This window comes from Cucurbita maxima, unplaced genomic scaffold, assembly GCF_002738345.1.
Source record: "Cucurbita maxima cultivar Rimu unplaced genomic scaffold, Cmax_1.0 Cma_Scf00163, whole genome shotgun sequence".
NCBI classification, from domain to species: Eukaryota; Viridiplantae; Streptophyta; class Magnoliopsida; order Cucurbitales; family Cucurbitaceae; genus Cucurbita; species Cucurbita maxima.
Genome location: NW_019272179.1, coordinates 1,750 through 11,065, shown reverse-complemented (window position 1 = coordinate 11,065; position 9,316 = coordinate 1,750). Strand labels below are relative to the sequence as shown.

Sequence of the window (9,316 nt, the reverse complement as noted above, 5' to 3'; positions counted from 1 at the left end):
TCGAGATTAAATCCCGGCCACTAACTTCTTTTGTGGGAGACTGTAAATACCCACAAATTATTATGTAAAAATCAGATTTGTGATGAATGAAATTGATCTTCAAGTTCAGAAGTTTCCCTTCAAAATCTGAGCATGGTCTATGTCATTTATAAGTTTCATGTCATTCTTGTGGTAGAATTGCATGTGAGCCATATAGTAAGCTTTGATAGTGCGTGGTTGAGTGAAATTCTCAACTTTCTACTTATTTTTGGGATTTCTTTTCTCCATATTCATTGTAATATATCTTGATACAAACAAGTTTATTTTTTTAGGGAATGTATTAAGTACATGAATTTATTAATGACGGTGAACTTTTGTATAAAACGAAGTAAATACAAATGGAGTAACATGAGATAGAAGTAAACATACTAATAAAAAGAAACTACATAAACTTAAAAAAAGTTAATCCCATTTTACAATAAAAATATTGTTCAATTGTAGCCAAAAAGTAGTTTTGAAAACTGGCCACTTCATATCCATCTATGTTTGAAAACTAAAATAAAGAAAAAAAAATAAAAATATTTTTCAAAAACTTAGTTTGGAGTGAAATTTTGCTTAAAATTCAAATGTTTTTTTTTTTATAAAAAGGTAAAATACATAATTTTGAAAAAAAACAAAATAATTATCAAAGAGGCCTAATTTTGAACATATTTATCCTAAAAGAATGCATGGACTCTAGTGGCAATGCTGCTTCAACTGTGTGATAGATCATGTGAAGTTAACATGACAATAATAATAGGTTCTAAAGCACAAAAATATGTAGATAAATTTCATATATTGAGGTGCGGAAAACATATACACACGGGCAACTAAAAATGATAGATCCACTATAAGGGCATTTGGTTTAGTGGTATGATTTTTTCATTTTTTACAAATTAGTTGGAATGAACAAACAAAAATAATGAGTTTAAAATTACCTAACAAAATATCAATTTTCAAATGGAATGGTCTATTCCAAAAAAGAAAAGGATAAAAGAAAAATATTAAATACATTTTCAACTAATGCATTTGATTGAGAGGTATTAGGGTCAATATAAGAAAAGTATAGCATTAACTAATTTTCATGGACACATGGATCCTTACCATACTAAAGTGACTGGTTTATTGTTATCAAACCAATAACAGTTCATACGAGCTAAATCTTCCAATTGATAATTAGGTCAGAGAAAGAACTTGAATTTATTTTTATATCTATCAACATGTTTGCTACTTGAATTTATCTAAAACTTGATCACAAGTTTTTCTTGTTTGCATGGTAAAATTATGTATTTCTATGGATATCATTTCTATTTCAAGAATGGAAACAAATTAGAATTCTGAACTCTCACGACTTCTAGGTGATAGGAAATTTTCCCGAAGCAAATCATAATGATTTTTGGTTCTCTTTTCATTCATTTTTTGATTTACTGCAATGGATTTACTACAACTATTTTTGTAAGGATAGTCTTTTTCCTGATATCTTTGATTAATTTAGTACTTATTTTTATGAACTAATAAAATACCTATGGTTTGATATATAATAAATTGTCCATCATTTTGTACAACAGATCAACATGTTCAATAATAAATCTTTATTTTTTAATAATTCCTTATTAACTTGAAACTCCTTGGGAACTATCAGAATCTCCAAATTCATTCTCATCTTTAAATACAAGATACACTAATTTTTATGAGATTTATCAGTTCAAGCTAGAACAACTTAGAATTTCTTCCTTAGTTCTCATCCCATCAAAAAAAAATATGCATTGATATTATTCATGTCAAAAAAAAATATTGTGAGATAATTAAAATCTTCCTTATAAATTTTTTCAATGAGTTCAAAATTATTACCCTAGGTTTAGTATTTTGATTAGAGATTCCTCTTTCTTATTCTTAATCAAATTTTTGAGTGGGCTTGACTTAGTTGATACATGATTTATGTTGTCTTTCTTTTTCTTTTTGTTTGTTTGAAAAATTATATGGATCAATTCCGATTCTTTCTTTTTCTATTTATTGTTTTCTGATTGAGATGTTAATATTTCTTAACAATATTAATTGAAATACATCCAAATGATTTGAGAACAAATTCTAAAAACACAATGATAAATTTTAAACCTTGAGGTGCATAAAGCACATGGACTAGCAACGAAAAACGATAGATTAGCAAGAAAGACATTTGGTCAAGTAGTATGATTCTCATTCCTGTGTAAGAGGTCCCGAATTCCATAAGTAGAATTTTCATGATTGTCATTTGTATGAAGTGATAGGTCTGCTACTCGAGACACAATACAAAATAGAAAAGGTAGTATAATATATTAAAAAGATAATGCTTCTAAATATTTGAGTTCATAATTATACAAATATTGATAAGTTAAGAAATCACTATAAGGGGAGTAAGATTCGGATTACCTTGTTGATCGAATATCTCAAGGCAAGAACATTGTTTGAGATTCAAATCACTCAACAAGCAAGATCGATCATGTCTAGCTTGAATGATTCTTGTTGATCAAATATCTCAACGCAAAAACACTTGTTTGATATTCGAATCACTCCACAAGCATGATTGATCATGTCGAGCTTGAATGATTCTACATGCAACCTAAACTACATAGAATTGCAAAGAAACTTAGCCATTGGCTAAAGAAAAGCACAAATGCTTCTTTTACTATATTTTCCAAGTCTCCCTACAAATACAACACACAAGGCTTTATATAGTCTCAAAATGAAACTATTAAAGGCATTCCAAGAGTTGTAACATTCATACTTAATGGCACAAATGCTTCAAATACTCTTCCTTATGATTACATACTAATGGTTCGTCAGGTCAGAAGTCTTTCTTTAATGTTAGGGATATTTAGTCCTAAATTATAACTTACCATATATATCATATTTAATCTTTTATTATAGGATATTTGTCTTCTATCAAAGATCACCATAGGTATCATGTTTGCCTTTTCTTACCGGCTCTTTTCATTTATTGTTATTCCCCTATCCTTTATTATTTATTTGATTATTTGAGAATTTCATTTAGGTCTGGTGGTTTCAGCAAATACATGAGATTATAATGATGGTGTTAATATAACACATGCGAAAGCAATATGGATCTTAGGCACTTTTAGAACATCAATTATAGTAAATAACTAGCATGTTCATGAGTATTAAAACTTAATGAGTTTGAATACTAACCTTTTGTAGTTCAAATTCCTTTTTCCTCACGAACCGGTTTCAAACCACCACTAGTGTCTTCTCCACTATCCTCCGGCCTTAGAACGGTATTGTGGAATCCGGTGAGTGACTAAACTTGGGAGAAATTTTGTATATATGAAGAGAGTATTTGTGAGAGGTTTTTCTCAAGGGTTTTCACCAAGAAGAAGACCTTTCATGTATTATGATCACTCTATTTATAGAGTCATGTTTGCATGTTCTTGCAAATTTGAGATCACCAAATTTTGACACTCAAATTTCCACTCAAATGTTTGAGATTATGTGGCAAGCATGCATGCTTGAGTTAACCAAATTTTGACACTCAAAATTCCACTGAAATTTGTGGGGTTTATTTGGCAAGCATTTTGACACCTCAAAATTCCACTAACATGGATTTTTCCATTAAATGAAGTCAACATTTTGACTTTCTTCATTTTGATTCAACAATCAATTCAAATTATTAATTTCAAATTAAAGTAATATTAAATGATTAATTAAACTATTTAATTAAAATTTAATATTAATTCAAATGCCAATTCTAATTAATTCCGACACATATTTGATTAAGATATTACATCTTATTTACATATCTCAGATTCTCTCTTTTTGTTTAATTCGTAAATAAAAAAAAAATGCGGTTAAATATATCGTATATACGTAGCGCATTCTCCCTAATTTGAATTCGAACACTTCGAACTCACTCGTCACACTGTTCTATGGTTTAGTCCGATATGAGCTAGCAGAGGGACTTAATGAACCTATAGATCATGGGCTTCAACGATCCAAGATTAACCGGTTAAACTCATTAACCTTGTTAACCAACATTCGTTAACTACTAAGACATTTCACTATAGCCTAGTAGTTGCACTCCCGTCACTATACATATACTTCTGTCCATTTGATATAACCATGATTAGTAAGTCGATCCTTCACAGGTTTTTCGTAACTAGAGCTGGGTAAATTTACCGTTTTACCCCTGAAGTTACTTCTTGTTTCTTATGTCTCAGTGATTCTCTAATGAACAATTGGTTTGTGGTCCAACCAGTAAACCGGATCCCTCTCAGGTCAATGAGATGGTGGGGCCCCTTGTTCAAGACCTGGAGTCAATACTTAAGGAAACTACCTATCTTCTATCCCTAAAAGTGGGTAAGAGTGAATTCCATCTTGCACCCCATGTCCCCTGCCATTTACCCAGTCTTACCCCTAAAATGGGATACCTATTGAGTCGGCGAACTTGAGCCACTCTCACCCATGCAAATCTAAGGATAATTCCGAATAAACAAGAGTTCATGGTTAGCTCAAGATTAAGATCGAGTTACATAGGTCATTGAATGAAAAGAAAATCAGTCTCAATAGTAAACGACATTATAAAGTGAGAGTGATTTTCTTCATGGTCCGATCTGGTGCAATACTCATTGCATAGGATGCCCCCACTCACATGTCTCCACATGTAAAATTTAGTGATCAAATTGTTTATATCATATACAAAAGTGGGTCGCATTCATAGTGTCTCCAGAATAAGGTATTCAGCCTTATCCTTATACTATAGATCATATTGACTATATACTTGAACTTGATCATATACTACAAGATATACGACTCTTTATCTTAAGAAAAAATCTATATAATTTAAAATTCGGCTGATCTGATACCAATGTGTCACAACCCAAATTTCAAGGGTTCAAAACTCAAACAGAAACTAAAATTGAAAGTGAAAACAAATAAAAATAAAAGTAAATTAACATAAAATAATGCTGTAAAATTAAAATAAGATTGAGAAAACAACACCACATTAAATATAAAATAAAATAAAATTATAAGACGGTGCTGTTCAAATTTATCCAAACAAAAAAAAAGTGTTTGGGATAGAATTACAAAAAAAAAAAGAAAAAGTACAAAAAAACTCAAACACAAAGACAAACTAACACTGCATAACAACCCCATTTGTGAGATCACAATCTTTAAAGGCTCCCTCATACGAGCCCATCCAAAATAATCACACCTGTGACCGCATCTCCTGACTTTAAAGTGCTAGTCTAAACATGGTTTCGTCACCAAAGCTTTAGAGTTTAATCTATCTTTACAAAAATATTTTTCTATTAATTTATAATTAGTCAGAAAAAGAAATAATTAGATACAAATTTGGTCTAGAATTCAAAACTTTCAAATCATACTGTTTCTTAACCAGATTCAAATCCAGATTCTTAAACTCCTAGTACCTTAAATAAAGTTGGTCTCCTCTAATAAAATAGGAATTTCTCTTAAGATCATTAAGACAATTATGCTTTATCTTAAACACGCCAAACATGAAACTAAAGTGCGTTCAATTTAACTCCATTTTATTGCCATCTTGAATGATGTTTAGGGTATATTCTTGATTTACTTTAAAGTTCTTGTGACATGACAGTTCATATTCGTTAAACTTTCTGCAAAATCACAAGTTAAAAAACAACAACGATGAACCTAAGTCTATTAGTCATTTCAAAGAAAATTTCTTTCTCCATCTTATCGATAATAATAGTTCAACTAAATCCATATTATGCAAAGAAACAAGTTTACGACTCATAAAAACAACTACCTAAATTATGTCCTAAAAATTTGAAAACATAAGTTGTAGTTGATAATTACACAAAAAATTCCCTAAATTCATGAATTTGTGTCCAATTAATTAATCGTAAAGATTGTAACTAGCATATAGTAATTGAAGCTCCACATGAAGTAATTTAAAGTTCCCCAAATTTTATCTCATCTTTAATAAAGCATGAATTGCACGAAAGTTTATGAAATGCTTATAGACTCCAACTTTGAGTACTATTAATGCAATTATGTTTCATATGAGTTTGTCATAAATGAAACTAAGGTGCATTCAATACAACTTTATTTTCTTGTCATATGAGACAAAATAGAAAAATTAAATCAAACAAACTGATGAACTAAACCGAATCAATCCAACCCAAATTGATTAGTTTGTTTCTTTTGTTGGGTTGTTTGATAACCCTTTTATATTATAACAATTCAACTTTTCATGAGAGAAAAATATATTTAAGTAGTTGTTAAAAATATTTGGTGTTCAAGAAAAGACATTTAGTTTAGTGGTATGATTCTCACCTGTGGTGCAAGAGGAGGTTTTGAGTTCAATTCTTGAAATGCCCTTATGTCTAATTCTTTTTTTATTGAAGGACTTCATATTCGACATCAACCTAACTTCATATTCAACATTTTATACTTACCATCATGCTCTTAATACAATATCCCATCCCAAGGCTTTATTCTCCAAGACACATTCTACCTCTGAGGACTTCACGTGTTTCCTGCAATACGAAAAAATACAAACTTAATACCTAGGCCTAAGGCTTCATACATACGTTTCAAGTGGTATAACAAGGGCATTTGGTCTAGTGGTATTATTCTCGCTCTGGGAGTGAGAGGTCTCGAGTTTGATTCTCAAAATATGCCCCTTCAAGAGATTGTAGTAAAAATTATGGGGATGTGGCTCAGATAGTAGAGAGTTCACTTCTAATGTGGATACGACATAATGAGCAGGGATAGTTTTTCATGTCACTATTACTGAAAAATTACTTCTTTTCAATTTTTCCTTATTCATGACATGTTGAATAGTGATATTTCTTCATTTTCACTATTATTGATGATGAAAAATTTAGGGTTTTGTGATGCAAGAATTATGGGATGTAGCTTCGCTTAACATGCGAGAGTTACGACTTAGCATACGAGAGGTATGGGGATCGATACCTCGCATCTCCAAAAGAAACTATTTATTATTAATATTTTATTTCTATTCAATATTTCCTTATTTATGACATAATATGCATATATACTTTTTCATCTTCACAATTATTGATGAAGGGACGTTTAGGGTTTTTTGATGTAAAAATCGTAGGGATGTAGTTCGAATGGTATAGCGTTCATTTCCCATGTGGAAAGTATGGGGCTCAATACCTTGCATCTTCAATTGAATCGATTATTAAATATAATATTTCTTTTCAATTTTTTCTTATTTAGGACATAATAAGCTGGGATAGTTTTTCCTTTTCACTATTACGAGATGCATAGGACTTTGTGACGTAAGAATTGTGGGGATATCTAAACTATTTGTTATTAATATTTTGATATTTTTTTTATTTTCACTATTATTGATGATGGGACATTAATAGGGTTTTATGATGTAAGAATCATGGGGATGTAGCTCAGATGGTAGAGCGCTCGCTTTGCATGTGAGAGGTACGGGGATCGATACCCTGCATCTCCAAAAATAAGATTATCTATTATTAAATATATTGTTTCTTTTCAAATTTTTCCTTATTCATGACCTATTTCTTCATTTTCACTATTATTGATGATGAAAAATTTAGGGTTTTGTGATGCAAAAATTGTGGGGATGTAGCTCAAATGGTAGAGCGCTCGCTTAGCATGCGAGAGGTACGAGGATCGATACCCCGCATCTCCAAAAGAAAGAAATGATTTTTTTCAGTATGAGTAACATGTATAAGGTGGGTAGGAGAGAAAAAGAAAAGATACTTACAATTGCAATATCTGACCAATGAATATAATGGTCATTTATAGTTTCTATCTCCAAAAGAAAGAAATGATTTTTTTCAGTATGAGTTAATTTAACATGTTATGTATAAGGTGGGTAGGAGAGAAAAAGAAAAGATACTTACAATTGCAATATCTGACCAATGAATATAATGGTCATTTATAGTTTCTATCTCCAAAAGAAAGAAATGATTTTTTTCAGTATGAGTTAATTTAACATGTTATGTATAAGGTGGGTAGGAGAGAAAAAGAAAAGATACTTACAATTGCAATATCTGACCAATGAATATAATGGTCATTTATAGTTTCTATCACAATAATATAAAATTTTGACCAATGAATATAATGGTCATTTATAGCTTCTATCACAATAATATAAAATTTGGGAACAAAGCCTATATGAGACTGAAAAGACGGTTCAATGGTATTTTAGATTAAAAAAACTTTTATGAGCTTTGTACCTTTGTTAGTGTTACTTTGTACCTTTGTTTGTATTACTTTGTACCTTTGTTAGTGTTACTTTGTACCTTTGTTTGTATTACTTTGTACCTTTGTTAGTGTTACTTTGTACGTTTGTTTGTATTACTTTGTACCTTTGTTAGTGTTACTTTGTACCTTTGTTTGTATTACTTTGTACCTTTGTTAGTGTTACTTTGTACCTTTGTTTGTATTACTTTGTACCTTTGTTAGTGCTATGTTATAGACATTTGGTCAAGTTCAACAAGTGGGGTTGAGGTGATTCAAATGGTTAATGTTACTTTATTTGATTCAAATTGTTAATGTGATAATCCAGTTGAACAGTTACCAGTTATTTCCAAGGTCTCTCTTATTGAACGCCAACAAGGCTGAAATGATTGAGATGAGCACCCGATTGAGTTTGACAAAATTGAAATATAATCAAATAAAATCACTCAAACAAATCAATAAAATTGAAAAAAAATTAGCCTTATGACACTTCCTTCAACTCGAAGGGGTGGTAAACCAAAGGATTCCTTCGCCCAAGATCCATGATCCAACTCCCAACATGGAAATGATAAGCTATAGAATCATTCCAAGAACCTCAATGGATTCGTTACAAACTCACATTACCAATCTCGACAACTGGACGTGTCGCTGGCGTTAGAAGAACGACTGCAACAGAGCAGTCATGGGGATAGAAGATCTCGTTGAAGGACGATAGACCAACCGTAATCTTCAGCCCAACAAGCCAAGCTTTTGTAGAAGCAAGAACCTTTAATTGAAGAAATTAACACCTTCTTATACAAATTTTGGATAAACCAAGAGATAAAGCTAGAATTAGATTATGAGATCCAAAGAGTGAGAAGCAAGATTTGAAACCTTTTTCTAAATTGAGTCACTCCACAATCAAACTTGATCAAGGCTTGATTAAATATCTCAGATGCAATCTACCACAGGAATTGCATGAAACTTAAAAACGACAAAGATATGCTCAGATTTCTATAAGAGGGAACCTCTCAACTTGAGAGATCAATTTCATTGATCACAAATATGCTTTTACATGATAATTTATGGGTATTTA

The 9,316-nt window shown here is 30.9% G+C and overlaps 2 non-coding genes across 2 annotated transcripts; both read left to right on the top strand.

Moving 5' to 3' along the window:
* Positions 1–7,416: 7,416 nt before the first annotated feature.
* On the top strand, positions 7,417–7,489 carry TRNAA-UGC. Its single transcript has one exon. It is a non-coding gene; the product is annotated as a tRNA-Ala (tRNA).
* A 125-nt stretch (positions 7,490–7,614) lies between these two features.
* TRNAA-AGC lies at positions 7,615–7,687 on the top strand. Its single transcript has one exon. It is a non-coding gene; the product is annotated as a tRNA-Ala (tRNA).
* Positions 7,688–9,316: the final 1,629 nt, after the last annotated feature.